This window comes from Colobus angolensis, unplaced genomic scaffold (genome assembly GCF_000951035.1).
Source record: "Colobus angolensis palliatus isolate OR3802 unplaced genomic scaffold, Cang.pa_1.0 Scaffold104, whole genome shotgun sequence".
Taxonomy (NCBI): domain Eukaryota; kingdom Metazoa; phylum Chordata; class Mammalia; order Primates; family Cercopithecidae; genus Colobus; species Colobus angolensis.
The window spans coordinates 8,425,276-8,441,999 of record NW_012111364.1 but is presented as its reverse complement, the minus strand read 5'-3'; the positions used below and the strand labels follow the sequence as shown (position 1 = coordinate 8,441,999).

The 16,724-nt window shown below is 39.2% G+C and overlaps 1 long non-coding RNA gene across 1 annotated transcript in view; it reads left to right on the top strand.

Moving 5' to 3' along the window:
* Window positions 1-15,111, top strand: part of LOC105512602 — a 77,571-nt gene extending 62,460 nt beyond the window's left edge. Inside the window, exons 4-6 of the long non-coding RNA XR_001001881.1 lie at window positions 12,214-12,388; window positions 12,846-13,055; window positions 14,955-15,111. This is a non-coding gene — a long non-coding RNA (uncharacterized LOC105512602). The remainder of the gene's footprint in view (window positions 1-12,213; window positions 12,389-12,845; window positions 13,056-14,954) is intronic.
* Window positions 15,112-16,724: the final 1,613 nt, after the last annotated feature.

Here is a 16,724-nt window from a genome sequence, read left to right as displayed (position 1 = left end):
TAGCCAGGATGGTCTTGATCTCCTGACCTCGTGATCCGCCCATCTCGGCCTCCCAAAGTGCTGGGATTACAGGCTTGAGCCACCGCGCCCGGCCCAGTGGCAGGGTTTTAAGGAATGAATTAAAGTTCATCAGGCAAACGATAGGTATATTCCATAGCATGACTGTATCACAACTTATCCATTCTATTGTTGATGAATATTTTGGTAGTTTTCCTCTTTCTGCAATTAAGAATAATGTTTCTAAAATTATCCTGTATAAGCTGTTTGGTGTGCACAGGTTCACACTTCTGTTGGGTGTAAACTTAGGAGTGGTTTTTCTGGATCACATAAACACATGTGACTAATAGATAATGCCAATGAATTTTTAAAAATGCTTGTAACAAATTACATTCCCACAAGTAGTATATGAGAGTTTTAGTTGTTCAAATCTTTGCAAACATTAGTTATTTCTGTATTTAAAATTATATCCATTCTGGTGTGTATGTCAAAATCATTGTTATTTTAACTTGCACTTTCCTGATTATTTAAAAGTTGAGCATCTTTTCATACGTTTATTGACCATTTAGATATTTTCTTTTGTGAAGTGTTTGTTCTTTTGCCTGTTTGTCTGGCATATTTCTATTGATTTGTAGGTGTTCTTATACATTCTGGATACTGGCCCTTTGTTATTAGCGTTACAATTATGTGTTCTTGCCATGCAACTTGCCTTTTCACTCTACTAGTAGAGCCTTTTGATAAACGGATATTCTTAACTTTATTGAAGCCCAGTGTATCTATTTTTCCTTTATGGTTTGAGTTCTTTTGTGTTGTTAAATAAATCTTTGCCTACCTCAAGGTCACAAAATTGCTTTTTTTAAATGTTATCTTTGAGATACTTGATTGTTTCACCTTTCACATTTACATCTACAATCCACCTGGAATTGATTTTTTGGTACGATGCGAAGTAAGGGTCAAGTCTCATTTTTTTCCATATGGATACCCAATCAACTCAGCACCATTTTTTGAAAATATGACGCTCCCTCACTTCTCTACAGTGCCATATTTGTCATAAATCAAGAGACCATATACGTATGGGTTTGTTCTGCGCACTCTATCCTGTATTGATCTATTATGTATCAGTAGCATATTAGCTTAATTCTTATAGCTTTATCATAAGTCCTGATAATTGGTAGAGGAAATCCTCCAACTTTGTCCTCTTTATGCTTGTACTGGCTATTCTTGGTCTGTTGCATTTTACTGAAACTTGAGTGTCAGGTGGTCACCTTACACACACACACATATACACACATACACACACGACTGCTGGAATTTTGATTGGGATTGCATTGGAAATATAATTTAATTTTCAGAGAATTGATGTGGTATATACTTTCATTTATTTATATCTTCAATATCTTTTGAAAATGCTATGTCATTTTCTGTATACAAGTCTTATTGATCATTTATTAATTTCTAAGGATTTGAGTTGTAGATGCTATTGTAGACTACAATACTTCATTGTTTTAAAACTAATTGTCCAGTTTTTTGATACTGGGATAGAGAAATACAATTGGTTTTGACGTGGTATTCAGTGACCTGCTAAATTCACTGATTAATTTCTATAACTTATTTATAGATTCTTTGGATTCTCTACATTCTCAATTATGTTGTCTGTGGATAATGACAGCTGTATTTCTTACAGTCTCCCCTTAGCCCAAAGGTGGAGCTCTTTGAGGTCCCAGCCTAAAGCAGAAGAGGGTGATTTAATCAGTTCCTCGACCTTAGTAGGACTTGGACTCTTACTTTGGTCTCCCCAGCCCTTCAAGGCTGCTATTGTGCAATGTAGTCTCTCAGCTGTCTCTTCCAGATCGACAAAAGCTAACAGGCAAAAGCCGTCTCTGAGTTCTCTCTTCTTTAAATCTTGACCTGGTTATTCCTCACTGTTTTGTTAGCTCTTTGATGCACTTATTTATGTATTTATGTATTTATGTATATATGTATTTATTTATTTATTTATTTTGAGATAGTCTTACTCTGTCGCCCAGGCCGGAGTGCAGTGGCACAATCTTGGCACACTGCAACTTCCACCTCTTGGGTTCAAGCCATTCTCCTGCCTCAGCCTTCTGAGTAGCTGGGATTACAGGCCTGCACCACCATACCCAGCTAATTTTTGTATTTTTAGTAGAGACAAGGTTTCATCATGTTGGCCAGGCTGGTCTCGAACTGCTGACCTCAGGTGATCTGCCCGCTTCAGCTTCCCAAAGTGTCGGGATTACAGGCGTGAGCCACTGCACCCAGACTCTTTGATGCTTTTAAAACCTGTTTAAAGTATTTTTTAAAATTTAATAACATTAAAAATATTTCATCCAGTATTTTTCAATTTGTCTTCAGTGAAAATATTGATTTTAATTACCTAGCCTGCTATTATTAAAAGCAGAAGTTCATTGGATATTTTTCTATGGCAGCCTTGGGAAAGAAAGGATGCCAGGTTTCAGGACTGAATTCTTTTTTTTTTTTTTTTATTATACTTTAAGTTCTAGGGTACATGTGCATAACGTGCAGGTTTGTTACATATGTATACTTGTGCCATGTTGGTGTGCTGCACCCATCAACTCGTCAGCACCCATCAATTCATCATTTATATCATGTATAACTCCCCAATGCAATCCCTCCCCCCTCCCCCCTCCCCATGATAGGCCCCAGTGTGTGCTGTTCCCCTTCCCGAGTCCAAGTGATCTCATTGTTCAGTTCCCACCTATGAGTGAGAACATGTGGTGTTTGGTTTTCTCTTCTTGTGATAGTTTGCTAAGAATGATGGTTTCCAGCTGCATCCATGTCCCTACAAAGGACGCAAACTCATCCTTTTTTATGGCTGCATAGTATTCCATGGTGTATATGTGCCACATTTTCTTAATCCAGTCTGTCACAGATGGACATTTGGGTTGATTCTAAGTCTTTGCTATTGTGAATAGTGCTGTAATAAACATACGTGTGCATGTGTCTTTGTAGTAGAATAATTTATAATCCTTTGGGTATATACCCAGTAGTGGGATGGCTGGGTCATATGGTACATCTAGTTCTAGATCCTTGAGGAATTGCCATACTGTTTTCCATAATGGTGAACTAGTTTACAATCCCACCAACAGTGTAAAAGTGTTCCTATTTCTCCACATCCTCTCCAACACCTGTTGTTTCCTGATTTTTTAATGATTAATTCTTACGTCTGTTTGGGAGCAAAGAGATGAGTCATGGTGACGAGGCCTGACAGAGCCAGGTCAGAATGACCTTCTGGTTTTTGCTGTGCTCTGAGATTGCAATGCTCATGTACAAAGCTAAAACTGTGGAACTCTGTATACTGGGAATTGGTGTAAGAAATACTCCTGAATGTATGTGGAAACACCTTTCTTATCTATGCTAAACCTAGTTGATTGGAGTTTACCTAAAGCTTCTTTCCTTCAAGCATTCATGTTTATTTTTAATCCCTGGGACTACAATGTCACATGAGAGTCAGTTCAAGGAAGTGAAATTGAGTTCTAAATTGGATAGTATGGATGAGCAGATATGAGCATGATAGAAAAGGCCTTTTACATGTTTAGGAACCAGGGATTCATTGCGTGTGTGTGTGTGTTTTGAGACAGTGTCTCCCTCTGTCGCCCAGCCTGGAATGCTGTGGTGTGAACACAACTGCAGCCTTGACCTCCTAAGCTGAAGTGATCCTCCTGCCTCAGCCTCCTGGCTTCTTTAGTAGCTGGGACCACAGGTGCATGTCACCATGCCTGGCTGATTTGTGTATTTTTTTGTAGAGACCTGGTCTCGGCATGTTGCCCAGGCTGGTCTCAACCTCCTGGACTCAAGCAATTCTCCCACCTTGGCCTTCCAAATTATTGGGATTGTAGGCACAAGCCACTGCACCTGACTGAAATCATTTGCTGAGTAGACTTATTTATTTCACAGCATTTGCTAAGTCATATCTACAAATACAGTCATGTGTCCTTTAACAATGGGAATATGTTCTGAAAAATTCATTATTAGGCATTTTTGTCATTATGTGAGCATCATAAAGTATATTTATGCAAACCTAGATGGTATAACATACTATACATCTAGGCCATATGGGATAGCCTATTGCTCCTAGGCTCCTAACCCATATAGCATGTTACTGTACTCAATACTGTAGGCAATTGTAACACAGTAGTGTTTATGTATCTAAACATATCTAAACAAAGAAAGTACAGTAAAAATACTGTATTGTAATCTTATGGGACCACCATTGCATGTGTGGTCTGTTGACCAAAATGTCATTATGTGGTGAAAGACTGTAGCTAGCACACAGAAATAATTCTGCTGTATGGGGACTTAACTTGAAATGGTATTTATTATATGGTATTTATCATAATGGAGTTTTAGCTATCATAATTCTGGGCTGGGTTTTCCATGTATAGTATGCATTCTGATGAGATTCCATCTGAAAACATGATATAAAACCTTACGCTAAGCAGCACACCTTAGGGAGGACTGAATCCAGTCATAGACCATCGCTGAGTCTTCTTAAAATGTTGCTCCTCCCCGGCTGGGCGCGGTGGCTCATGCCTGTAATCCCAGCACTGTGGGAGGCCGAGGCGGGCGGGTCACGAGGTCAGGAGACAGACCATCCTGGCTAACACGGGCGTGGTGGCGGGTGCCCGTAGTCCCAGCTATTCGGGAGGCTGAGGCAGGAGAATGACATGAACCCGGGAGGCAGAGCTTGCAGTGAGCCGAGATCACGCCACTGCACTCCAGCCTGGAGGACAGAGTGAGACTCCGTATCAAAAAAAAAAAAAAAAAAAAAGTTGTTCCTCCCCTTGCCTTCCACTTTTGAAAAATACTGTAATCTCCACGTTTGAAAAATACTCTATTCCACAAGGAAGCATTGCCTCTTTAAAAATTTTTTCTACCAAAAAAAAAAAAAAGATAAAACCCATCTTTCAAGAGCTGAAGGATCAGCAATCAATTCAAATTTTCACATGAAAATGGCTGAAGGCCTCTGGGAGTCTGTTGTTCCAGCAATCACCCAGCTTTAGTTGATTCAGGGACACCTGAGCACTGGAGAGTCAGCCTTTCTCTTTCTTTTCTAAGAGTCCAAGACTTCGTATGTTCTTCTTTAGCTATTAAGGAAACATGGCTTTTGACTATGTGTGCACTTCCTATGTAGGGGTATTTTGCAGTGTTATTAGAGGCAGAATTTTAAGGAAAATAGACATTTGCAATGAACATCTGTTATAAAGTTAGAAAGAGTCCGGTTTAGGTTATCACTAATCCCACACCACAAGAATATCTGGTTGAATGGTCATTACTAACATTATTCATGGAGATTCAAGCTAAATATAGTTAGTTCATCCTACTAGGACTCATCCTACTGGGACTAGAACCTATCCTTTGCATCTAAATGTTGTAAATAAACCTTTAATAAATAGTTATCAATACAGTATAGAATAGTATATCCAGAATGCAGAAAGATCCTTTCAGGCTATGAGAGCATTTTGAATAAAATTCAGCTATAAGATATGAGATGGAATAAGTAACAACAGCAGCAACATCCAAAAAAGCCTCAGACAAACAAATCGCTCATGCACGTATTTGTGAAAGTATCTCCTTCCCATACCCTCAACAGAAATTATTATTTAATTAAATGGGCAAAACTTTGAATTAAATTGATCTTATATATTGTACTCTATGGCCAAGAAAACCACCTCTGTTTTATGTGGTGGTAAACACACATAAATAACGGAAATCAGAGAAATAGGATGAATTTATATTTCTAGTTGGTTTAAGAGAGTTTACAAATTGTGTGGGTTTGAAAAATAAATATTTTACAACCACATTTTATGCTATCAGTTTGATATTTCAATATAAGTTGAATAAATCCTCAATGTACCTTTTGTTTGCTATTACCCTTTGTAGAATAGTACCAAATAAAGGTTTTCAACAGGGAAGACAACAGATGTCATCAGCACAAAGAGAGACATGATTCTCACATTAAAGTGCCTTGGATGGCAATTAAGTCAACAACAAAACACTGATATAGAACCCTGAGATTCAAACGTCAGAGAAATGTGAATAATGCACAAAATCATGGTTAAAATACCAAATTATAGTTTCTTTGGAATAACATTGTATGTAATGCCAAAATATGACAAGTATTACTGTCATGTGATATTGAGATATCTTGAGGCAATACACTGGGATAAATTCATTTTAACTGGAACCAGATTTTCAAAATGTATAGCTCCTGTAATATACACAGACAGAATACTTCTTGTAACACATGATTAAATATACTCCATTTGGAGGGAGAGAAAGACAAGGGTTGGACACTTAGGCACTAAGGGTAGCCCTGTAAAGAAAATAGGGAATCAACAACCCTGAGACCCATTAAGTACCAATGCTTTCTAGGATTATAAACCACTACCTCACACACTCAGACAACTAATTAGTATTTCCATTACTTCCCACTGTCTTCCAACTGTTTCTTTTTATTTCTCCAACTAGTGTTGGGCAAAGTAAAAGTTGAATACCCAAGCAGGCTTTCTTCCATTGCCACTAAGTCCCCACAAAGTTGCTTGAAGGATGTCCTAATATATATGACTGGAAGAGGGAGCAAGAGGCTTGGAGGGACAACTATGGTCAATGATGATATGACAGTCGCTGGGGACACAGAGATGGTCAAGGCAGAGTTCTTGTCTTTAAATTTTCCATAATGAGTTGAGAAGACAAATATGTTAGCAAATAATTGTAACCACACTATGTTGGTCATGATAAAATAGATTTGTACAAAATAGGGGTATACGGGATGGGGAAGGAGTAGGGTGGAGGTGAGTGGTGGGGAAGGCACAGGGAGAGCCCAGAGAGAGGTATCTCTTGAGCTGAATCCCTCAGGCTGAGCAGGAGTTCTCTAAGCAGAGAGGGGAGAAAAGGCCTTCTGAGTAGCAAGTATATGCCAAGACCTGGAGATGTTTAACAGGTCAGAGTACAGGTGTGATGCTGGGAAAACCGGTGAGGGGACTGGAGAAAATGCACAGGACTCAAAAGGCTGAGGGTCACAGGCTCAGAATTTAGATGTTGTCCTATAGGCCAGAGGGACAAATATAAAGGCTCTGAACAGAAGCGTAAAATTATTCAATTTGCTCTTTGGAAAGACCATTCTCTTTGCCTCATTGAGAGCTGATTGAAGAAAAACTAGGGGGACAATGACTAATTGGGAAGTCATTGCCAGAAACCAGGATTTGAACTAGGATAGAGGTGTGGTAGAGAAAGGTGTCAAGATAACTACCAAATTTCAGGCTTGAGTCACCAGTAGTTTATCACTAGGATAGGGGATACAGGTTTGGAAAGATAATCATTTGAGTTTTGGACATGCTACATTTGTGGTCCTGGATGATAGCTTGGTTGACAGATGATAGTGTAGAGTATGGATAGAGGGAGGCTCAACTTGGCATTGACTTTACAGGCAGAGGGATATTCATCCAGATTGACTGGCAAGTACCTCTCTGGAAAATGGTTATCTCCTGTATACAAAGCCCAGGAGAATGGGCAGCTTTCCTCCCTTCTACTGTGTGGGTAGCGTCACCCCTCTACCCCAGCACTGCAATGGATGTGTAATTTGAAAGAAAAATAACCTGTGGGAGTTAGTGGGGTGCCAGTCACTCTCAACCTCATGTTAAATAGACTAATAAATAGCTGAGTTCATCTTAAATTTGGAGGAAGTGGGAGGAACTAGTTTTGGGATATGGGAGAAGCTGCAATTGCTGGATAGTGGCAACTAGACAGCCAGGAGTGTGTGACACCACCTAAATTAGGGGGTTAGAATAAGGGAATGCCAACTGTCAGGAGGAATAAGTCTGGACAGGGAGGTGAGAGGGACCCAATTATAGTGCTTTGGAGTTTTGTCCTTAGAGGGTCCTGTTTACTGCATTGCTAATAATCCCCCACAGCTGGAGCATAACACTCGGGTACCAAGTACTTTTAATTTAAAGTAGATATGACCATATCTGTGAGTCCATTTTACAGATGAAAAATCTGAAGCTTGGACAGTTGAATAACTTGCTAAGTGGCGTAGCCAGATCTTTCTGCCTACAAAGTCCACAATACTCTTTGTACTGTATCATATTGGATCCTGAGAGGAGAGAGTAAGAAAATTAATAGGATGTGTGAAAGTGTTAAAGTAAGAAGAATGAGTAACATTATTAAAATGTGTTTGATAGATATAGGTCCTTGGAAAAGATGTTGCCATTACTTCTCATTGCAGTTCCTGTGTTCAAGCCTCTTCCTAGATCCTCAGATCTCTCACCAGCATCCTAAGGATTGCATTTGAGATAAGGCAAATCTGAAAATAATAATTTTACTTCTTCGAGATATCAGTCACTGGTTATTAGCATTCCATCTAGTGGCTTTGCTTCTCAAATTTATCTACCATGGAACATATTGGCCGTGGGAACATGTTGTTGACAGTGCTGTGTTATAGAGAATATACAGAGTGAAGGCTTATCATTTTCAATGTCCTTAAATTTCATGATCTCACATCAATCCTACAAGATGACATATTTCAGAGTTAAGGAAATGGAGGATCAGAGAGGTTAAGTGACTTGCTCAGACCTACACATCTAGTAAGAGTTGGTGCCAGTACTAGAAATAGAAGTCTTCTGACTTACTGGCAATATGCTTTCTGAGATATCACACAGGCAGGGTGTGGAGAGATTGAGAGAGAGATGAGGGGATGGGAGGGAGAGGATATATAATAGAGAAAAGGATTGCAAAGCAAAAGCTAATAAAAATCCAGGGAACAAGGAATCAACAACTTCTTTGCTTTGAAATACATCATTTTGTTTTTCATCCTTTTGTTTTGCCCACTGTTTTCAAAGATTTTTAGACTCTCAAGATTTCAGTGAAGAGCCACTTGAAGTAGCCACACAGGCTGTCACTAAAGGGCTCTGGAGATGGGGAGTTAATGGACCCCAGAAGTGTACTGCCACTGCAGTCATGCACAGCATCAGAGCTACAATTTCCGTGCTGGTAATGAGCTGAGCATGCCCCATGGTCTGAAACAGACCCACGGTAAGATGCTACTTGATGCACATAATAGCAACTGTGAACAGCATACCAGTGGGGCTGACTCTGGGCCTGGGAGCCACTGTGGCACAAGTATTGCCAATGAGATTTAAATATTCCCCTTGAGAGTCACTGTAGATAGGGCACAGGACATGGGGAGAATTGTTGCCCCTTGGATGGCAGTTCCTTTTACTCATTGGCTTTAGTGGGTGTCTGTCAATGTGCCTTACTTTTCAAAGAGCAATGTTGAATCTCTATCAAGTAATACAGCCAGGAGATCCTTCCAGTCTCTCCTGCAGCAGTTCAACAATTCTCAGGAGATATTTATTTCTGCTTATTAATAATGTTGACTAAGGATTAAGCATTCTTATTTCTGGGCTTTTTCTCTCCCTTGAGTTGTCTCTTTGGACAGGGAGCAGAGATGGCACCCAGGCATACCTACAAAACTTAATTGCTCTTTTCCCCTCGTTGTCTTGCCTGCCACTGCTATTGAAGCCAGGCTAATTAGTTTCTTCCAGAAATATCCATCCAAATCTGTACTAGTCACATCAAAATATCTTTATAATATAGCTTTCAAGGTACAGGGAGAGCATTGATCCTAATATCTGTTTCCCCTTGAATGCCAAGATGGAAAAAAAAATCTGTTCCGGTCAAATATCCCCCCAAAAAGAGCATGTCAAAGTATTAAATGCATCAGTGATAGCAAAATAGTTAAAATCCTGCAGTTGCAGCAGACTCAGGGTCATTACTTTTGATTAATATTTTCCTTTTTTTAAGAGGCATAGTTAATATAAGTAAGTAGACCAAGGAGGATATTTAAAATATATCCACAGATTGCCTTTTGTTAAGATCTTTAACCCTGGAAAATCATGTCCATAATCGTAGCTCATTATCTTAATTAGATCTGTCCTACATTATCTCACAATTTATTCTCATTACTTCATAGGTGATCAGCCTTTTGAAAAGGATGTGAGCAGAATTTGCTGATTTTTATTGTGATAGTGTCTGTCTTCTCTTTCAAACTCTATTTAGATCTTTTGGGTATAATAATGGTGATGCTATATTTAATTAAAAATTACATTAGAAAGATATTAATATTCATTCTACTGAATGAACACAGGATTAACTCAACAATTGAAATCTCTATAATGGCTAATGAGGTGAACTATGCTGGGATGCCCATAAAAACAGAGATGAATCATAAAAATGGCTAAAAGTCTGAAGCTTTTCATCCTATTGTCATGCTGTTTGTATGGAAAGCAGGGCTCGCTGCTCACAAGTCACTTGAACATATGCTTGCCCCCAAGAGAGTAATGGTACCTGATGTTCAAGTTGCAGCTTCTTAGGATCAAGATTGTGTTGTCAGGAAGTTGTACCTTCTCTCTTCCTCTAACACTCTCACTCGGGTTAAAAATACGAGGAATCGCTGTTTTAATACCTTGTCAGTTAACATGGGTTTATATCTTTTGAGGTAGGAAATAGATACCACACTTTCAGTTTCCTGGTTTGTAATACAGCTTGTAATATAGGAGAAAAAATACAGTTGAAAAAGGCAGAATTTGGCTATTGATACAAAATAGGAAGGGAAAATTGCAAGATTAAAATTATTAGCAACTATGTGTGGGGCAGTCATCTCTAGATGAGACATCACTGGACAAATGCTGACACCTTCTGGGGCAGGTTGGTTTAGAGGGAGAAACAGTCCCATAATTATCTGCAGGGCAGATAATTAGGATTATGGAAGTTCACTGTCAGGAAACATGCTCATGGGCAGCTTGCTCATGGTGGAAGGCAGTTCAAAGTAGAGCAGGGCAGGGCCTAGTGAGGAAACCATAGCTGAAAGACCAATGGGCTTGGTTGGCTATAGTTGATGAGCTTCTAGATAATTGTTTTGTAGCAAATGTGGACAAAAATATGGAGTACAAAACCAAATTTTGTTCTATCCTGAAAGTATCCTTGGAAGAGAGGTAAAGTGTGGTGGAAAGAACTCTAAGCTGAATCAAAGAAATTTGTAGTCCTTCTTCATTTATAAGGCATTAATCAAATTGCTTAACCACTTTGGGCCTCAAATTCTTTATCTCTGAAATTAGAAGGTTGAAGTAGAGCATGATCACTAAGATCCTTCCAGCTCTAGAGTTCTAGGAAACTTATGGAGAAGGTAACCAAGTTTATCCCACATGAATAGTAGTGCAATAAAAGTAAAAATACCAGGTATGGTAGATTGAATGTAACAAGGCCCCAGGCATTGCCCTCTTAGAATCTGCCTCCCATGCAATTGACTATGCAGCTTTTCCCATGGAGGTGGAGTCTACATTTGAATCTGGGTGGCCTTGTTACTTGCTTTGGCATATGGAATGGGATGCAAGTAATGGTGGTCCAGATCCAAGTTTAGGCCTCCAAAAGTCTTGCTCTTTTGCTGTTTCTCTGACCCCTGTCTCCACTGACAGGACAAGCCTGAATTAATTTGCTGGAGTAATGAGACATGTAGAAGAAAACTGTGTCATTTCAGTCAAGGCTACCTCATTCAGCAAACCTCAAGCTGGTTTGTTAGCTGATCACAGACACATGAGTGAGCACAGATGCGATAATCCAAGCCCAGCCTAGATTACCAGAGCTGCCCAATCTACCCAGACCTGTGAGAAATAAGAAATGTTCATTGTAATAAACCCATAAGTTTCAGGGGTTTTCATATGATAAAAGTTAACTGATATGTAAGGTCCACTTGTTCACCTAATAATTCAGTACCCAGTAAAATTCTCTCTCTCTCCCTGACTGTGACTATTTTTCAGGGTCCTTAGGAAATATTTCCTAAGTATTCATGAAAAGTCTTACTTGCCAAATAGCATCCACAGGGTCCTACCGCCACTTCTGCTGGGTGCTGATGATTCAATTGGGCATGTTAATACTCTATTGGTGGCAGCTGTTGCTTCTACCTTTTTCTGCTTTGTACTGGGGAATCAACAACAAGTGCTTCAAGATGCCAAGGCTTTTCTTGAAAAGAGGGTAGTGAAATTGCAGAAATGCCTTGCTCCTCACTTTTTGCTATTCTCTGTTACATGGTTACTAAAGCTATGTCAATATGCTTAATGTCTTAAGGAAGTTTACATTAAATACATTTTAGGTTTTACTTATGGTTCTTTGTTTCTCCAGGACCTTGGGCCAGGGAAAGAAATGAACGAAGATGCCACATTATGCCCAGAACTACTTCTCTCATTCAATGATAAAGGCTTTGTTGTTGGGTCAACTTTTGTTATGCTCAACTCTTTCCTTCCTGAGGATGGGCTCTTTCTCAGGAGGCTCTTATACTCCCAATAAATGCACTGCTGTAAGTTTGCCATATCATATGTAACACATATGTGGATGTGTTTGAACTCTGGCTGAGGATGAAGTTATGATGTCCCATTGCAGTTGTTTTGAAATCTTCTTCCTATATCCAGAGAGAGGGGCACTAAGAGCCCAGAGATAGGTAGTTAAACAACCTACATATCATCTGCTCTTCATTGCAAAATGTCTGTGTTTGCACATAATACCTTAACATTTTCAGCTTCAGCTCACTTCAACCTAGACATTTATGGGATCTTTTCAAACCTATCCTTCTCCATTTATTCACACCACAAAATTTAGTGATCAGCATAGACCCTGATAAAACTTTTGTAGGGAGAATGAGGATGGGGCTTTTATTGCACAATATATTAATCTAACTTCAGCTATGCTGGGATAATAAATAAACCCTCAGATCCTAATGACTTTGTATAAATAATAAGTATTTCTCTCTCATGCAGAATCTGATGAAGCTCTATTTTGTAGCTATGCCATCTGGATCACATAGTCTGCAAGGTGAGCAGAGCAGAGGAAGACAGAGAGCAGGGCAAGATTGAGGTGGAAGTTACACGTCCTTTGTGCTTACTTTCTGCTGGCCTCATCTGGTGGCATGATCCCACTCAGATAGGTGCATGGGTGCTTGGAAAATTAGAAAAACATGTGAATATTTGGTAGGCGCTTACAATCTCTGCCAGCGTCTGCCCTTCTACTCAGCAAATTTGCAATTACTTTTTTCTTCACCCACATAAGTCATCTTAATCCAGCTTCAGGGGAGACATCCTGATGTCCAGTCTAGTCACTATATCAAGCTTAATGGGATTCATGGTCCTCTCTGTCATGTCTGCATGAGGCTCTTCTTGATCAGGTGACCTATGAACTGAAAGAAAGAATATATCGTTGTCCTCTACTGTCTATACCACCGCATACAGAGTGGTGGAAAGGAACAGAATAACCATGGTATACATTTCTATTTGAAAGGGGATGATTAGAGACACACAACAATGATAACATCTCACTGGTCAGACATGGTGAAAGTTCCGTTATGCAGGGGATGGTAGTAAGTTTTCCTTAATTAGGCCTTGGTTCTGGTCCTCGAGAGGCATTCTTTTATCCATTGTCCTCTATGGCTGCAAGTTGTGCCCTCCAAGATATTCTTTCTTTTCCATTACTCTCTTCCACCACCTCTGAAGTGGGTGAGGGGGAATATGTCCTCCTTGGGGGCTGCACAGTTTTCTCAGTAAACTTCTTTCCCACGGAACATTGGCAGCTTAAGGGTTATAAGTCTCAAAATGTCAGTGGCTTTTTTTAGTCCAGGCTTATGATTTATTTAACAATGCAATTCCCTCAAACACACAGTAGGCTTCTGATCTATTTGCTTTAAATAACTTTCATGTGATAGTAACCACACCTAAAGTTCTTTTCTAGGCATAATTCTAAAATCTGCTTTGTTTCATTGCTTTCTCACTTCTGTGCATTTCTCTCTCTTCTATATGGGGGCTATGTTGAAGATGTCTGACTAACAGGTAGAATGTTCACACACTTAATCTGTTTATACACTTAATCTGATCCTTGTCCTAAGTCATTTCATCCAATGGGGACATTTCACTGTGATTTTGTGGCAGTCTTTTGAGATGCCAAATCTTACTGTTTAAAGTCTAGAAGTAGTCACTTTTCCAACTTGCAAACTTCAAAATTTCTGAACGATTTTTATCCCTGTCATTTCTGTTTGCAAGTCAGCCAGGGTCTTCCTGAGCTTATTTCATTATTGCAATCCTCAGCCAACATTCACTTTCAATATTGTTTCCCTAAGTCATTGGGCTCAGAAGCCATACGGTCTGCCTCCCAAATTACCACAGAATTTTAATTTTTGCCAAATGGTTTCCTACTGCTTAAAACGAATTGCCATTTTTTCCAGCCTCCAACATTGGATTCTTCACTGCCCTCTGCCTAATTGCTAAGTCATTGCTACACATTTTAGGTTTCTTTGTGATGGCCTCTTATCACTGATAAAAATTCTGAATTTGTTAGGATAGGCTAGAATATGCTGTGAAAACAAATTTCCCATTTCAATTCACTTGCTAAACAATGAAATTATCTTTTTTGTTCACACGAAATCTCCCGGTTCCTGTTTGATTTCACTTTGGTCTGTGGTTGTGAGTATTGGAGAAGTACAAATTGTGGGGCAAATGGAAAGGAAGTTCAAGATGACATTTTGCTTTGCAAACTCGGAGTATATGTTGGTATTATTGCTTAAGTACGGTATATTTATTTGTATGTTTACATAGCGTGACTGCCTAATGGCATTAAAAAATCTATTGTGCATGGTTCACTGGTTCCCCTCCACAGAGAAGAACAATGAGTAAGAATAGAAATAGGACTATATTTTATCAGATGAACCAAGGTGAAAACTAGCAAAAAAATCTGTGACAGTACATATATAAAATAAAATTTCCCCTTAAGTTATAATCATGTTTATACTTTTTGCATATGTAACTAAATGAATGTGTACTTTCTTCTAGTGGCTTATTGGTGGAAAATAAACACAGATGTTTTTGTTTTATATTTTACAGCAATGCTTTCAGTAACCTGGAGAGGTACACATGGCTGGTATAACCATTATCTTCATTTAATGATGTGGAAACACCTACCACAGGTCCTGGCACATTGAGGGTCTTGAATAAATTCTGTCAGATGAGTGGACAAGTGCACAAAAGGTTGAAGGAGTGAATGAGGCAGGTTAAATGACCAGTTGTAGATTGGTTACTAAGTGACACAGCCTAACTGAGTTTTCTAATGTTCCACTAACCCTGCCTCCAAGCAGCTCCAGAATGTAGCTTACATTTCTGCTACAAATATTTTCTTTAGAGTTTTGCTGATGAATTGAAGTTTCATAACAAGAAGAAAGCAGATGGCTTTTGGGAGGGGCTCATACTTGCTCTTTTAACTGTGTTTCTGTTTTGCTTGTTTATGCAGAGTGTGCACAAAGGTTGCCAGAACCTTAATTTCAAACTGCATCATTTAATAAAATACAATAAGAAGAATTAAGAAGAAAGGCTGCAGGGGAACATCCTGCTTATTATCTCTGTAATGAGAGGACTATTTTTTCTCCCATCAGTTGCCAATGATGAGGTTTTCTGTTTCCTTTCGTGCGGGCACAATTGTGATATTCAATGAGAGGAGTGCGAAGTGCCACTTTACAGCCAAACATTCAATTCCTCCTAATTCACAAGGGAGAGAAGGATCAAGTTGTGCAGCTGGGAGGTGATGTTTCTTCCCAGCAGCTGTCATTGAGGAGACACGTGCAAACCATAGAAGTCATTTGTCACAAGAACCCCATCCAGAATTTGCTATGTGCGTCTCACTTGCTAACGTGACATGAAATACTGAAGCTTTCAAAATCAAGTACAGAGACTTTGTTGTGTTGACATGGGCAAAATGAAATGAAGAGCTGAGGCAATTATGTGGATAAATCAGGCCAAAAATATCCAACCATTGAGAGGAAAAACTTCCTTTGGCTCAAATTATTCAGAGCGACTGTCCATGTTCATCAATTTATCAGGATAATGAATTTTATCCTATACTTTGTCACTATAGATATATCTTTTGTCTATGAATTGGAATGACTTTGTGATATTTTACTTCACTGAAAATTATAATAGGAGTTGAATGAGCAAGCACTATGTTAAAAGATTGCTACTGCAGCTATGATAATAGTCCACGAGAATTTAAACCCCATTATTCAATAGCTAGCAGATATGGTTATTGGAATGGGGGTAGAGAGGGAGACATGAAATCTGTTGAGGATCAAATGCTTGTAACTAATCTGTCTTTCCCATTTAGCATCCTATTATCCAAAAATATCTTGGTCTGTATCTCCCGGCTGGTTTCCTGGTCATTTGACAACTGGTTAAATGAGCCTGAAAATTTCATCAGGTTTCATATAAAGAATAATATATTATAGTTATATACATATAAATGTATATCTTTGTGTATTTTTAATATCCCTTATTTATCTACAAAGAGATGAATGTTTGAAATATGTGACGGATAAGCAAGGTCAATTCTTGTGTCTGCTCATGCATTGGCATTGAACTTTCTGCTTGGAGTCCTTAGCATATTCCGCACTTGAGCCATCCTTCTTGTTTCTTCATGCTTCCAGAGGCACTAGAATCACAGGCAAAAGGGCAGGAGCTTCTCCTTGGGGCAGAGGGAGAACCTCTGAGCACCTAGCTACATTACCCTGGGTGGTCTGGTCCTGCCAGAGTCTCTTAAACATTAGAGACAACTCACCATTTGGAAGTTACAAATCATGAAAGTGCTCACTGAAGCAAAATGATACC